Source organism: Syngnathus floridae, chromosome 6, assembly GCF_059516105.1.
Source record: "Syngnathus floridae isolate MCC-2025c chromosome 6, RoL_Sflo_1.0, whole genome shotgun sequence".
Lineage (NCBI taxonomy): Eukaryota > Metazoa > Chordata > Actinopteri > Syngnathiformes > Syngnathidae > Syngnathus > Syngnathus floridae.
In genome coordinates this window covers 16,602,726-16,619,462 of record NC_142418.1, presented here as the reverse complement: position 1 = coordinate 16,619,462, position 16,737 = coordinate 16,602,726, and the positions used below count along the sequence as shown (strand labels likewise).

The 16,737-nt window shown below is 40.9% G+C and overlaps 1 protein-coding gene across 1 annotated transcript in view; it reads left to right on the top strand.

The window, feature by feature from the left end:
• alkbh3 (alkB homolog 3, alpha-ketoglutarate dependent dioxygenase) overlaps nt 1–16,737 on the top strand; it is a 52,465-nt gene that overhangs the window by 9,180 nt on the left and 26,548 nt on the right. Inside the window, exon 11 of the transcript XR_015858931.1 lies at nt 9,489–9,599. The gene's annotated coding sequence lies outside the window, so the exon portion shown is untranslated. The remainder of the gene's footprint in view (nt 1–9,488; nt 9,600–16,737) is intronic.

Sequence of the window (16,737 nt, the reverse complement as noted above, 5' to 3'; positions counted from 1 at the left end):
CAGTTGTTATGCTAACGTTTAGCAAGAAAGCAACTTGAGCGGAGAAAGCGCTACAGTACAGAGATCAACATTTTGAATGGTTCCTTGTTTTTAGGTACTTTTGGGGAGAGAATAACTTGTTTGACTGATACATTATCACATTCTTTTCACTAGCGTTATTTTGCAGTTTGAGTGTTACCAAGGCTGCTGACACCTTGCTAGCTTTTTACCCAGAAGAGATAATAGGTAAAAGGTGCGAATATAAGTAAGCTGTGCCTGTCAAAGTCAAATCTACTCAGATGCTAGTGTGACTCCATCTATGAGCCTTCTGACCTGAAGCTACAAAAGCTTAACAAGCTGTGATGTTGACAAGAATGTTTAATGATGTACCGGGACCTCTCTCGCTGCACCCTTCAAAGAAACCCAGGTCGTCACTTCCTATTTATTTATTTTTTTTGAAAACCTTTGGTATGTAACTCCTTTCTACAGAACATAAGCAGTCCAAGAGGCTTGGTTTGATCCACAGTGCCTCTTCAGGTCATTTACTAATGCGTATACGTGGCATCAGGGTGACACATTTCATGTTGTGGCGTTCTGAGGGAAGCGTAACTTGTAAAGCAGTGTGCATTTAAAGTGCTGTCATGTGGCGACCGGCTCGGCTTTGTTGAATCGAACATGAGGTTCCTTGTGACCTTGGGATTTGAATAATGCATTCAAGTTGTTTAGACACCGCCAAAGTGATGCCTGAACCTTTTTGACCTTATCTTCCAATGACGACTGCGTAAATGAGATGCGATGCCGTTTGTGAGATTTTCTTGTGAATTCGACAAACAACGTTGTAAAAGTTATGTACTGCATAGCTAAACCTTAAAACCAAAAAACTAATCCTAATCCTAATCCTGACCCAACCCCAAATATAGATTTTTACCTTCAAAATCGTTTTTTTTTTTTTTCAAGACAGTATCCAGTTATGAGGCTATGGACAACCATGTAAAAAGTTCCGTACTGTATAACTAAACTCTTAACCGAAAAAAATAATTTACCCTAATCCTGAACCCAACAATAAACAGAATTTTGCCTTAAAGGTTCACTGTATACGTGAATTGCTGTTTCTTAGAAAAACACGGAAAGTTGAGAAAGAAAAGTTAGTTTGTTGAATTTATTTCATTTATTAGAAGAATCTATTGGGAGACTTTCAAATAAAACAATTTAATAGCAACCATCTTTCCTTTACGACTTAATTTCAAACAATACAATAATACAGCAGCGCTTTATTAACCCAATGTGAAAAATGTCACGACCTAACATTGAACAACATCTTCTGTCCACATATACAGTATATGTGAAAATCCTCCAGAGAAAAAAATAACAATTAGAATAAAAAAAAAAAAAGAGGAAATGATCAACATGAGAAAACAATAGCTATGTTTCCAATGGCGCTTTCCATTTGCCACATTCTGGAGGAAAATAAAAGAAGACAAGGCAAACTGAGAGTCAAATCAAAGGTTAATTGGAGCCAGGAAAATGTCAACCAATTTTACCCATCACCCACGAGGGGAAAACTGCCCTTGGTGAAAAAAAATGGGGAAATATCTCCAGTGTATATTAGCTTCTCGTCCATAATGGCCTCCTGAAGAGAGCGATGATGACATCTTTTTAGCACTCAGTATGTTCCCCCTCGGAGGATTTTAGGTTTGCGCAAAATACCATGCAAGGCTGTGTGTGTGTGTGTTTGTACGTTTTGCGCCAGAAGATACAATGGCTCGGGGGAACCGACAGGTGTTGGCAGCAGCCTTTGACACCTCCATGGTTGGCAAAGTGTCCAATTTAATGGTCCTATTTGACTTTTTTAGTTTTGGGGTAAAAATATACGAAGAAGTAAAATGATGTGAAATGGAATAATTGATTCAACTCAGAAATCCAAAATGAAACTCAACCTCAACATTGAGTACATTTTGTTCAGTGTTTCAAAATGGCCGCCGCGACCCTGACCTGGATAAGCGCTGATAAAAATGGATGGATGGACTATAATGGACTTTTATTACATTTTTAATCTAATCCATATTTATCATTTGGGATTAGGGGTGAGTTAGCGTTATAGTTTGGGATTGGGGTTAGGATTAAGATTCTGATTCAAAATGTATCGTTTTTTTCGGTATATTATGTATTTAATGGCTAGCTAATCATTGTAGTTGATTTTGCGAAATATTATGTGGCTAATTTGTGGCTCAGCAATTTTAAGACAAAAAAAAATTACAGGTTTTTGTCGACTCTCTGTAGACCCGAATGAACGCGCCGCAGTCCTTTGAGATTTCATAAAATTCTTACATGGATCACATGACCTGTTCAGTGGCTGGCGATGCAGTGACATTTAAATTGATTGGCTATTATTAAGACTATTAAATCTCATTGTCAAGCGTGATAGATATGTCTCCGCCTCTGACAAAGGACAGCCGAGCCTTGATCTTCCCGGCAGGACCGCTGCGACTAATGCCGATAGAAAAGGATTAGTCTCGGAATAGGAGAAGGTGCTGTAGTCCGGTCTTAATTGGCGAGTCCTCGGCTTGATCCAGTCTTGAGGCTGCCACTTGCTGAACTGGTCAATTAATCTTCCCATCCCTTATAATGAGGCGGGGGAATTTCCGACGGCTGCTCCGCTCACACAAAGACAGAATGTGTGCCCAAAGGATCTTCTGCCCCTGCACAAAGTGACCTGACAATTAAAAAGACCCCCCCCCCCTCCCCCCAATCTTGCCAGTTGGCAAATATCTCTGACCCAATCTCACATTAAAAGGACTAACAATGACTTCAAATCAACTAGCGCGGGCACTAAAAGAGGGAGAACGCGCCATGAAATAAGATTGTTGCGGTCCAACTTGTGACCTCCTATCACTCTGCCCTTCTTCCCTTTGAGGTTAATAAAAAGCGACTTGTCGGATCCCCCCCCCCCCCTCATCTCCCCCCGCTGTGGACAACAAATGCACTCGGGGCTGATATTAATTTAAAGATAGATGACAGTGGAAAAGGTTAAATATGTAAGGTTAACCGTATTTGACCTTGAATTGTTGCTGGCATTAAATCCAGTGAGTGAGAACCATGATAATGGAGGAGCCAGTAGCAATCAAAGGCAAAATCTAAAAACAACAATGACGTTTGACCTTGACACACATTTCCTTCCGTCTTACATATGAATGCCAGACGTCTGTCTTGTTCCATTTGCAATTGTCTAATGGTAAACACAGCTGCTAACCATACACTTATTGGGTAAAGTTGTGTATTGATCATTTTGTAAAATTGTAGATGATCCATCATGGCTGGTTGAAACCTTCTGAGTATGGGACTTAGCATTTAGCATTGGCTATCTGTCTAAGGATACTTGCTTAATCCTCAGAGGGATTTGAAGGAAATATTAGGAATTTTAATAAAGTCTTGGATTAATCTAAAATGGCCATAATACGACTAAAATGTCTGAATTTCTGTCAAATTTTGTTCAGGGGTTCATGGGACGTTTTCCATACGTTCTTTCGGAGTAAACATTTTGGGCGGCTATGTTTTTTTTGTTTTATCTTAAATCCTCAGAATGATTATCCAATGTTGACAGCACGTTTTGTCCACATCAGTGTTGGCAAAAAAAAAAAAACTGCCTTAATTGGGACGAATTCCCAAGTCATAGTTTGTCAAGCTCTTAATTAGGCCCAACATGGCTGCTCCAAAACAAGATGGCCGCCTTCCTGTTCATTCAACATGGCTGCTCCAAAACAAGATGGCCGCCTTCCTGTTCATTCAAAACACTTGACCACACAGGGATTCACAATTGTGAATTTTGAACAAGTTTAACAGTCACCATTGTCGGCCCGATTGTTTTCCAAGCAGATTTGGGAGAAAAAATTTATTCAGAATAATCCGTTTTTTTTAATGCAAAGGAGTGAATGCTCAAATTTAGTCCAATTGTCACCATGTGTGTTTTAGTCCTCCTTGAAAGTCTTTTACGAAGTAAAGAGTTTTTTTTCAGATAGTCGGAACTCACCGTGATGGTGGTAGTGAATGCAACCGAACCTGCAAACTTGACATTTTATGTCCAAACACGACTTCTTTCGTTTAACAAGGACAAAATTGTTCAAGTCTTGTTTTCATAACAGGGAGCACCTTAAGTATGGGTCAAAATCAAGAGTCAAGTCTTTTTGGCTCTGCCTTGTGGAGCGCAGACTCCAGCGAGAGTAATTATTTGTGGAGGTTTTTAGAACCTCGGGGGGTGACGGAGTGGGCGGGAGGGGCATAGGGTGCGCTGGAACGGAAAGCACGCCAGTCCCACTCACGCTTGATGCTCAGTGAATCTGAAAGGTCATGTCATGTTTTCTGGCAATTGACTCGATTGGTTTGGATTGTGCAACATAAGGGAGGGACGAGTGTGTATATGTCCTTTGTGTGTGTGTGTGTGTTTCTGCCTCTTTGCTGGCAAATGTGCCCCTGGGTTGCTTTTTGGATTGACCTTATTACCCCCGCGCAGTGACGTTCTTGAACCCTCTGACTCGGTGACAACGGTTAACACACATTAACTTTGCGTTGAAAGTATTCATGAAATGTTTTCAAAACAGTTCCAGCAGTTTTTTTTTTTTTAAATCCTTAATCGTGAATGAACTCAGCCTAATTAGCTGGATCGATCGTGATCGCCATTATTAAACAGATACCTGAGAATGTCTCTCTCTCTCTTTCTCTCTTTCTCTCTCGTCCCTTGTTATTATTTATGGAGAAAGCTGCAAATAGGAGCGAGTGTTCCCTCTAGGCAATAGCCCACAACATGTCGTTCTACCAGCAAATCCTTCGCCGGGCTTCACTCCTCCATGCCTACGCGCTTGACTTCTGCACTCCAGCAGATCGGTGGCAGAGGTCCAGAATCACTTAGATCATTTTACCCGAAGCGCAAAAGGGGGCAGAGAGGAGCTACTGACCCTGTGCTCGTCAAGGCGGGGCTTTACGCCTCGCTGGCTTCCCTGGTGTGACATTTCTGCTGTATTTGCCCCCGCCCACTCCTCCCCCCACCCCCGTCGTATAGAAGCACCAAGGAAAAAAACCCAAACGATCATTGTCGGTGGAGATATCAATCAAATGCGCAGCATCTGGGGTCACTCTGCTGTCAAAGCTCCTTGTTTACTGTCACGCTTCTCATGCAAAGTGACAATAATGACAGAATGTCATCAATGTTTGCTAACGTAGCCCGTTAAAGCAGTACGACGTTGCAAAAGAGATATCATACCTGTCATCGTAAGAAAGATCCCTGGCCCCTCCCCCTTCTGTCCACTGAGGGTCATACATCAGTCATGACATTATTAAAGGTTCAATTGTGCCTTAAAACAAGGCCTCTTCTCAATGAGGATGTGTTGTGGAGCAGATGGGGCTTACGCCAGAGCGGCTTTAACGTCTATTTTAAGTGCTTTGGAGACAATGATCTAATGAGACATTTACATTTTGTTCCGAAGGCTTTAAGGAAGCTCAGACTCGAGTCACGGTGGCTTGTCAAACACGCCGAAGAAAAACTCACACGTTCTGCAGATCCATAAGCTGCTGTCAAAGGAGCTAGCTAGCGTTTAGGAAGCTAAAAGCTTCAACACGTGTCTGCGAAAGCCTGAAGGTTCTCCTCCTCCAGTGCTGTGACCTCAATTCTCCACTGCCGCTCTTGCGTACTTTTTCAGAAGCTCCTCAAATATCAAACGGCGACGAACATCCTGGCCCACCGCGGCGGCATCTCTAACTTGGCGAGCCTGTGAAATGACACTTTCAATTGGGGTCAATTGGACCCCTGCTTCTGGATTTCCGGCAGCCTTGTCTGCCAAGGGCTAATCACAGGCCGCAGATATAATTAAAGTTACAAGCTGTAGCTCAGCGAGTGTAACTGAATATTTAAGCTACATTAAAGAGTCATTGGCAGTCAAAACCAGACTGCTTTGAAAATACAGCCGGCGAGTGACAAGCTATGGTGATGTAAGATTGACCAACAAATATTAATTCCTCTACATTTCTATACATGGTAGAGATAATTATTTTAGTATCAATATTCATCTTGACTCTGAATCGATGACTAAAGTGGGTTCTTCTCTCCGTCCCAGACAAAGCAAAACATGTCGACGGCGTTGAAACGGCACTCTGGTAATTATCTAATTGTTCAAGCCGTGTCTTTTTTATGATTTATGGTCTTGTATCAGTGGCCGACCTGATTTATAATGAGCCCACCCCTCCCCACACTTGTGAAAATATGAACCTGAATTATGTGGCATCGGTCCAATTATTTTTTTTTTTGTCAGGCCGAGGCGCCCGGTGACATTGACAGTGCGCGTTTGCAAACTGAAGCTTTCACCTGATCACAATAATATGATCAATCATTTTCCATGGCACGACTATACCTCTCACGCTGGCTGTCTGGATGTGACCCTTTGCATATATTTTTGCTTTAATCGGGAATTTATACTGTCAGGGAACAATATGAGTCCATTTTGTATTGGTGCATTACCATCAAGCATTCACATCATTTTTTTGTAAAAATAATAATTGTTTGTTCAGGGGAAAATTTATGTTCAGTGGCGCTGTGGGTGTAACGCAAAAATTTTGTCCGTTTTGATTAGACCCACAAAAAAAGCATCAAAAAGTCATGGAAAGTTTTTTTTGTGGTTTGAAGGGGCCAATTTTGGTTGTTTTGAACCTATACTGGAATTATGTCGATAAATTGCAAAACTTTTGTATTGTTGTCACGAGTGTGTGTGTGTGTGTGTGTGTGTGTGTGTGTGTGTGTGTATGGGTGGGGAGCGGAACAATTTGATGACTCGTCATAATAAATGTTTCCAATCTGATAATTTCCAGGGGTCATTCAAGGACAACTGCTTCCTTATTGCAAAATTCAAATGTGGCTTACTAGACAACAATTTAACAACTTAGGTCGACAAAGTCAGATCTTGACTAAATTATTCAAGTCATAGTTGGACTCGTGTCGAGGAAACTTTTGCAGCCACTGGGTAAAAAGATATTGGAAAATATAAAAAATATAATTACTTTCTGGATGAGTTTTGGCGTGATTAATGCTGAAGTTGGTGGAAAAAAAGTTTCAAAACCATATTTTACCTATTCCAGGTACTACGGGGCGAAAACAAATCTAAAATTTGGCCCACAGTGATGAATGGATCAGGTGTTTCCAAATCCTGCTGTATTTTTCAGGGAAATGACCTGAATCGTACCTTCCATTAATCCAGGCGCTCCCCCCTATTATTAAGTTCAGGGCGCCGAGTCAACAAACAAGCCACAATGTGGAGCAGGGAGTAGCACCACAAGGACAGAGTTGACAGAATACATAAAGCCCTCCTGGACAGCAGGAGGCAGCGACTACATCGGGTGAAGAATAGCGTCAGACACAAGCACATCCACTATCCAGATGAGCCCCCCCCCTCCTCCTCCTCCCCCTCCCCTTCCTCAAATTAGCACCAAGCAGAGAGACCCGCGCTGGGCGTGTGTGATGAAAAGATGCACGGCTGCCACTATTTGTGCCGCCGAAGCATTCATCAAATTAATTACTGGCGGATCCTAGCACCTCTCTGATATATATATATTTTTTGTGGAGTCCAGTAAATGGGGCCTCAGACTGGAGTTGACAGCAGAGGCCTAATACACCCATAGCGTCCCCCCCCCCCCCCCCCTGCACATAATTAATCGAAATCTTCACTCGCTTGACAAATTGGAATGATGAATCTATCTTCTATGAATAGCTTAGGAGAAAACGCATAATCAGTCAAAGCTATACTGTTTGAAGCAACATCTCACTCCTTCTCGGATTCTCTCGCCACCGTCGGGTATGATCTATTAGGCCGAAAAGCAAACATGCCTTTTGAAAAAGCTCTCGGTACCTCGATTGATAACTTTGGCTTCTTAGCGTAATAGAGCGGTCAAGGTGGAGAGTTCTTTTCTTATAGTTCAAAAGAATGGGAGGGAATATAAATCAAGAGCTAGTGTTCTTTAGCGCGGAAAAGCAAGACGCGTACGGACGTTAGCATGACGGATGTTAGCGGCGGGAATGGCCGTCGGATTATTTTTTACGGGGAATACTGCTGATGTTACGTGTCAACAAAATGCAATTCAACTTTTGAGAATTTTGAGAGTTGGAATACATCGGGGGGCTCGTTATTTGACACATTGTACATTTTTTGGTTAATCGGCAAATCAATTGTTTTTTTTAATGCCGAAAATCGGCTGTCGGAGTTTGAGAATTCATACCGGTTGTGATTATTCGATGACATCACAAAATGGTGGTTAGAGAAAGATTTTCTGCTGAGCTGCTGCTACAAATTCTGCCGATTTTCATTCCGTGTTTAGTCCCAGTTCGGTGAATTGTGAGTGAGCCACAGCCGCCATTTTGTTTGATCCGACAACTATTATTTTTTTTTTTTAGTTGATTTTTTTGGGGGTAAGTGGTGATTTTTGATGTCGCTTGTTCATATTTTAATATTATTATTATCATATATTTTATATATATTATTATTATATATTATATGATATATTTATTATTTATCATTAATATTATTACAACATGTGGAGCTTCACCAAGTGCGAAACTAATCTTGGCTTTGTATCTAAAAGTCTTTTTGGTACAGCCAGTCATTTATTTAAAGGTGAACTCATCGATACTGGTCGTTACCTTATGCTCAGCTCCGCACACATTGTATAGTTCCACTTTTTTTTTTTTTTTTAAAAAGTGCGAGTAGATGAAAAATCACTCAATGTGTGTGTATGAGCACTTGGGTGAATGTGAAGGTTGTTGCTTTGAAGGACACACAGGATCTTGTCTATGGTAAGTAGTCATCCTTAATAGCTTTTGCTTTGGATGTGAAATATCGTCTTGCCACATGCGCATGTGACATTATTGCGTTCTCTGGGGAAAAGTGCACAGCCATCTTAGTTCAGCGGGAAGAAGAACAAGTAAGGGGGCTAAATAAAGGCGCAGGGAAAAACCGTATCAATCCTTTCCCTTCTATATGCAGCAACGTGCGTTTTATAATCGCAGTAAATTCAATCTAACAAACTTTATTTGATACTTATAAATGAATGTCTCCAACAGAACATGTTAATTAAAGTGTGATGTCGATCTGCAAGCTAGTTTCAAAAAGGTGTCGTGCGTTTTTTAATGCCTTTAGCTACAATTTCAAAATTTCAGAGGACGCATTTTGGAACACACTTGGTCTTCAAGCATCTTGACTGAAGAGGTGTTTGATTGAAATCTTTGCCGAGGAGCGTGACACCGCCGCTTCCTCCGCGTCCTCCTATTATCATCTGAGTCTAATCCCTCTTCGTCAAGGCGCCACGGGCAGCGACGCCGACCATCAATTAATCACTCGCTAGCCCCGCTGAGCGCCCTCGAGTCCATCGTGGGTACCCAATGCTGCGAATCCAAACACTCATTTTAACATTTAATGTGCAAACCTCTAAAGTCCAAATCAAAACTCTGATAGAATCAATATTTTCCATTTCCGCAGATTGACTCATCAGCTTAACCTCCGAGATGGGCCCCCTGACCACTTCCTGTTTGAGGCCCTCCGATTTTAATTGAAAGGAATGTCCGATCCCCCTACGTATCGGCATTTAAGGTGAGCTCATTTACTCGGTTCCACTCTGGAGGCTTGAGTGCTCCGGAGCTAAGCCGCATTCTTAGAAGTCTATTGTCTTATTGGAAAGCTTTTGAATATTAGCTAAAGCCATTTTCCGCTCAAGTCAGAAAGTCTCCCTCCCCGGGTGCAGCTCCTCAATTTCCCGATAAGCAAATCAAATTTAAAGTCAGGTAAATGTCATAGCAAAATATATTTTTGTTCAAACTCCAAATACACCTAATTTTTTATTTTTTTTTCCTCCCCGCTGGTATTCCTTGTAAATTTAACATTTCGTAGCTCAGAGCGCCGCATAACAGAGAGGTTGCAGAGTTCATAAATGAGTAAGACTCTCCAAATGAGTTTGGTGACCTCTTAAACTGCATGAAATTAATATAAGCAGACATCCTTCTTGCCGAGGGGCTAGCGCAGATCACTTAAGCTCTTGTAGTTTCATCAAACTTTTATAAGCCTACTTTTCAAGACACATTGTTGCCGTTGCCGCTGACTACGCCGAGCATTACCGGGCCAAACAAACCGGTACTAGCCCCACTTAACCCTTCATCAGGAACGGAGAGAAGGGGGGGGCCGCTAAGGGCAAAAACCACCATCCACATATGTAACATCACCCCGAGGCTTTTCCCGAGAAGCCTTTCTGATTTGTTTTTACAAACTCGCCAGTTCGCAAAGGCTCCAGGTAGTCCAAACATTTCATTTACGACTGACACCAAGTAGCTCGACATTGAATTAATTAGCGACACCTGATTTGCGCTAAAAAGTCGTCACGGAGTGCGAACATTTTATTACGGTATTATTCATAGCCGACCAATTATGATTACAGTTTTTCATTCCAGATTTTTCCGCGATAGGTGAAAATCCGAGTACGATTTCGGAGATCACCAATCCGCAATCCGGTATCGGTTTGGGGCCAGTTGGTATCAGTTACCGGTACGAAATAATATGTCGACGATTTATCGTGATGTTTTTCCTGAAACTCAAAATTATAATACCTTCATTTCCATTGATACCACACACCTTTTTTTTTTTTAGCTAGCTTACCAGCTGCACGTCGAACGGCTAACATCTGGCGGTCAATTTCTACCGAACACCGTGATTCGTTTTAATAGCCCATTAGCCTCGCATTATTCCAACACCGACATGACTCTGTTTTTTTCGTTGGGAATGCGACGTACTATTTGTACCTGTTCTAGAGAAGCTCTTGTAAAGACTCCCCGGGGATGAGTAAGATTGTGTTAACAGCGTCTAAACCTCGACAGCCTGCTCATGAATCTTAATGGTGATCTTATAAAATGAGCGGCGCGGCGTCTAAGAGAGTAACTCACCGAGCGGTCGGCGGGGTGCTAATCTGAGCGTGCCTCCGCAAATGAAGCGAGAGAGAGAGAGAATCGGGCCGTTCAAATACGTAAAGTCCTCGAGGTGTTTGCTCGGGGGCTCTTCAGGCTCCTTCAGGTTAAGCGTTTGAAGAAAATCGGGCGGCAAAGATAAATGGGTGAAATGTATTTTATGAGGGTGAAAATGATTTCGACGAGCCGTTGTAGCACCCCGAACTCTCAGAAGATTTACAGACAATTTCGGAAACGTTTTATTTTAACAATATGGCATTTAGATTACATTAAATAGAATATTTGCCTGCAGTACTTCACCGATGAAACAGAAAGTGAAACTTGCCAAGGGCCTATCATTTGGAGAGATTAATGAACATGAGAGAATTCCATTCTTGTCTCTCTTTAATTAACCTGTTAATCCTTTGACGGTGGATTAGATGAAGAAAAAATGGAGTGTTTGAAGGGTTAATGACTAATTGTGAGTGAAATGCAGAATATAAAAAGTAGCTGTTACCGACTGCTCGGAGACCCGCAAAACATATAAACACATTCACATAGAAGCTGCTGTATGCCACATCTCACACCCTGTCACTCACATCATGTTAACATCAGCTCTTAAAGGCTTACATTCGTTTGTATGCATTTTATGAAACATGTTGCGTTTGACACGCGTGGGACCTCTCTGCCCATGCGAAGGTGGGGAGCCCAGAGAAGTTAAATAATTACACACTTCAACCATATCGTCTCTTTCTACGGCGCTCCGAGTGGGTGAGAGTGATGCGGCGCGTGGTGTGATGAGATCATTAGGCATGAGTGAGAAAGCCGAGGTCAACACCCGGGCATTCTATGTAATCATCTCACTTACATGCACCATCAGTGTGTGGAGAATGTGTGCTTTTTTTTTTTTTTCTCCCCATGCAAAGCTCACCTCAGAGAGAGAGAGAGAAAGAGAGAGAGAGAGAGAGAGAGAGAGCTCCACACACACTGACTGGCTGCTTCCCCCGTGGGCAAATAGATGCGAGATGACATGCTCGCTGCTTCTGTGCTGAATGTTCACTGAACTTTGTGGCGAGAGGTTGCCACTAAAGAGGGTTCAACCACAGGTTAATATACACACAAACAGCAAAAAAAAAAAAAAAAAAGAAAAGCCCAGCAAAGGATTATGAAATACTGAGATGACTGACAAATCCCTCTCTGCTGTTAGCCTTCTAAAAAAAATGTGCGCCTATTGATGTGGTCATTAGGGTGACCATATATGGTAACACTTAATGTAGCATTGGTTATGTTTAACTGGTATTAGGATTATGAAAAAGATTCAGAACCCTCCCCCTGACTCCTTGCCCCAAAATATGAAGGACTAAAAGGGTGGAATGTACATCCTTGTAAAGCCAACTTTCACACTTGCTTCTACAGTACCATGTCCAACACACTGACCTCTAGTGGTGGTTTCTACACATTGCAGAGAACACCCCTTTAAAAAATGAATTAGCTCTGCAAGTACCACAATAAAAGCCAGCAGTGAAATACAGATATCAGAATAAAATAATGTAATTTTTTTTTTAAAGAATTAAATACAAACTTCAAATTATACATAGAAAAAATCATCATGAGGATTAAACTAATTATATGACAAAATTGTAATGGTAAAAACAACCCCCCAGGTTTGACAGGAATAAAGTTAAAATATTTGAAAAATTAAACAAAAAAGGATTAATTACATGAAATACATTTGTCATTTATATATGTATATGTAAGAATAATTAATCTCATAGGAATAAGTCAAAATGTTATGAGAAAAAAAACGTTTTTAGAAAAACCTGCAAATATTTTGCGCAAAAAAGGCAACTACAAATCAACAGATACAATTTTAAAGTCTAAAGACATGCTAGCTTTGAAACTCAGTTTTTCTTTTTTACCCTTTCACCAGCACCCACATAAATATTTTTGTCCTAACAGATAATGAAAACAAAGTGAAAATGAAAGTCTTAGGAAAAATGGATAAATTTGGTGAAGCGTCTGCTGCTTGCGCCACATCAACACATCTCTGCACTAATTGACAAGTGTAATTCGGCTACTTAATTTTTTTTATTGAAAGCTCGTCACGGATATATTTAGCAAGCCAGGAGCCATTTAAATAAAGACATGTGGTGGGATGCTTCAGTGACATAGCCTTCCTACTCTTTGTGTTTTTTGTCATGTGGTTTATGTTGTTCCTCCAATTTTCCTGCAACGGCTTTTATAAATCATGTCCTTGATGGGTAGACCCTGGTAAATATTTTCTATAACTGCAGGAGGCCTCGACAATGGAGCCGTTCCCAATAGTTGCTGTGTGTGTGTGTGTGTGGTACCGTCAATCAGAAGGTTCAGGGCTTTTCTTTCAGAATTGCTTTTGTGATTCCTCCAAACAGAACACAATAGGCCAAATATTTCGATGATGGTTGTGGAATCACGGGTTAAAGGGCATTCACACTTCAACAAGCTGCGACTAGAGGTGACTAGAGGCAGGCGAGGCGGTTTCAAGGAGACGCCACAAAAATAAACAATCGGATATCCAAGTCGTGAAACGTGTGTTGTGTACCGCAGTGTTACTCCCTTTTTCTATCATTTATCGGCTAGCATAGTTCTGCTTATCTCACGCCAGAAGTGTTTCATGTGCTGTTAAAGATGCATTTCAAAAGTGGCAGCACCCAAAAAAAAATGCGGTAGAAAATTAATACATGATTACTTTAATATAATTCAACAAAAAGCGGCAATCATTTTGGTTGGAGAGCAAAAGGAAAAAGTGATGCATACTTTTTGGGTGTGAACTCTCATGCGAGAGACCGTGGAGGCGTAACCTGAGGGGCTGAAGGCCAGCCAGCCAGCCAGGCAAGGCGAGCAGGCAGGCCGGCCACCTTACTGGGAGTCAAATCAGAGGCGCTCACTTGGCACCTCATGCCTGACTGGCCCATGACCCGCAGGGGCGACACCCATTTCTGGGTCATGTTCGGTCCTTTGACCTACTTAACCACTGACGAGTGCGCGATATTTTCCCACATTCTTCAATGTTGATTTGTACCTTACAACTGCACAGCCACTCTTGCAATGTCCTTTTTTTTTTTTTTTTGTAAATTTTTTATGCATGGTGGTTTGTTTGTTTTAAGACATTGACATGATAACTTGTCAGTGAAATTGAGTGTATTATTTTTTTTTAATTTTCATTCATTTAAAACATAATTTTCATGAAATGTAATTACAATTGATTCTTTAAATTTTCAAATGTAATTTCCAATGTATTTTACTTAAGAAAACCTCAATAAATTTGTAATCTAAATAAATGTATAATTTCATTACATTTTAATATAAAATTTATTAAAATTATTATATTTTGATATATTCGATTTAAGTTAGGATAAATTGTTTTATTTAATTTTTAATTTAAAATGTAATTTTCAAATATCATTTAAAGTCAATTTAATATATTTGTTCAAATCTTAATTAGTATTTATGAATTCAATGTTAAGCGTAAGGTATTTATTTTATTTTAGTTAAATTTACCAGTTGAATTTTGACCCCAAATTGTACTTTTTATCTATCTATTTTTTTTATGAATTTTGAATATTTGAAATCACATTTTGTACCAATGACTGTAATTACATTTTGCAGTTTTATTTTATTTTTAATTTAATGTATGATACTAATGATAACCCCTTCAGCAGTGTAATGGCTATTTGCTGGCCACATTTTGACCCTTAAGGACTGCTTACCTCTTTCCCACCTGAAAAGCCATGAAGAAATATCATCATGGTGAATATCAAGCCCTCTAACCCCATCTAAAAAAACACCCAGTTACCTCACATTTCTGAAGTAGCTGCTGACCCTGGAATCAAACCACATGTGCACGCTCACATTAGGCGCTCCTCATGAGAGCTGACATGTGATGATCTCTGGCGGGTACGAAGATGCACGCAGCGGGAAAAGTGGTGAAGGGCCACTTGGAGCACATCAGCTGCTTCCCTTGTTGTCACCCTCTTCATTGCAGCCCGCCAGGCACAGTACCATCCCCCAATCTCCTCGTGTCCCTCTTAATGGCCTTTACACTTCAATGTCAGCTCCTCTGGAGTAAAATCACTGAATATACATTACCTGAAACGTGAGAAAACGACAGGCCAGTGGTTGCTCCCAGTATTTTAAGTACAAACTTCCAAAATTCTTACCAAGTATCACCATAATAACATTCAAATTATGTATAATATGTACTAAATAAAAGGGAAAAACGCATTTAAATAAGCAAAGCTAGCATGAAAACAAGATGGCCGACAGGTGGCTAATGATAACAAATGATCATTTTAGCTTAATATGTTAAGTGCTGTGTGTACTTGCGCGACCTCTATTAGCTCATGCCACACGTGGCAAAGTGCGTCGTTTGAGTCTGTTACGGCGGCAAAGCGCTTCGTTACCCCCGCCGCGCCGTACTCTGCAGCTTGACCAATTACTTTTGATGCTGAGAGGACGTGACATTTGTAGGCTCCGTACTCTGCGGTGGCTGCACACGTTAAAAGATGCATCGGGCATTTTTTTTTACCCCCTTTCCGGCAAATAATTCATGCGCTGCTTCAACCCCTGGCTTGACTCTGTGAACTTAAAGGTACACAGGCCTCGGAACATATGCACGTATTACGGTGTTGGCTCAACGTGAGAACGTTTATGAGGACAAATGAGATTTTCACGGCCGTCACAAACTCCCTCACCGCATGCGTTACTTTTTATATTCATGCAATGACATTTATAGACCACTAAAGTACAGAAACATCCTAATTGCCACTGAGAAAGTTCCAGTTAGAAAAAAAAAGCAAATTTTATACTAAAGGTTGCTGAACGATGAATCGATTATCAAAAATAATTTGAAAATCGATTCATCGTTGCGCCTCTACATACCATTAATTTTATTGGAAATTATTTAACTGTACCATGAAGGGGAAATAAGTGGTGTGTTGCAATTGATGACTTGTGACATGCCTGTAGCTGTATTTATGGCCAACATGGACGCCGTATCAGTGAAGCATGTCGTTCACGGTCACGTGCAAGCTGTCACGGCGGAGCAAATTACACGCATATAAAATCAGACGTGGGTCATCGGAAGCTGATTGTAAAAGCCTCCTTCCCTCTGCTGAGTACATGTTACCTCTGTGGCAATTTGTCAAACACAAACACTTGCACGCTCCAGGAATCATGTGCCCCCTGGTGGTGATGTAATGGAGCAGAAAAATAGATTTTGATTGTTGCGCGCCAGCCGCCGGCGCTCACGCGCCTCTTTGATTAATTTGCATAAGAAGGAAACAGTCTGTCAACAAGTCATTTGTGGCGGGCCTCAAATGACGTTTTGGTTGGTTTTATTCCAAAAGCTCAATTTAGCCAATGAGAAACAATGATGAGGCCATCCGTCCATCCATCCATCCATTTTTGATAGCGCTCGTCCTCATTAGGGTGAGCTGGACTCCATCCCAGCCATCATTTTATGAGTGAAGCGGGATACACCCTAGCTGAAATTTGCACCATTTTAGCATAATTTTTTGGGCCTAATGTTAAGGCATGACTAAAAAATTCCCATCGATGGACAATTTTGTGTTTTCGCTGAATTTGCTGTTTTTGAAACCCGGGCCAGTTTTGGTTGGGGATAAAATGCATTAACTGTGTTTCAAACAAGGTTATTATAGTCAACAAAAAATTAAAATCAAAAGTAATTTCTTTAAAAAATTGTTTTGAAATTAAAATTATCGTTAGGCTATACAGACGAAAGAACACTTACACTGAAA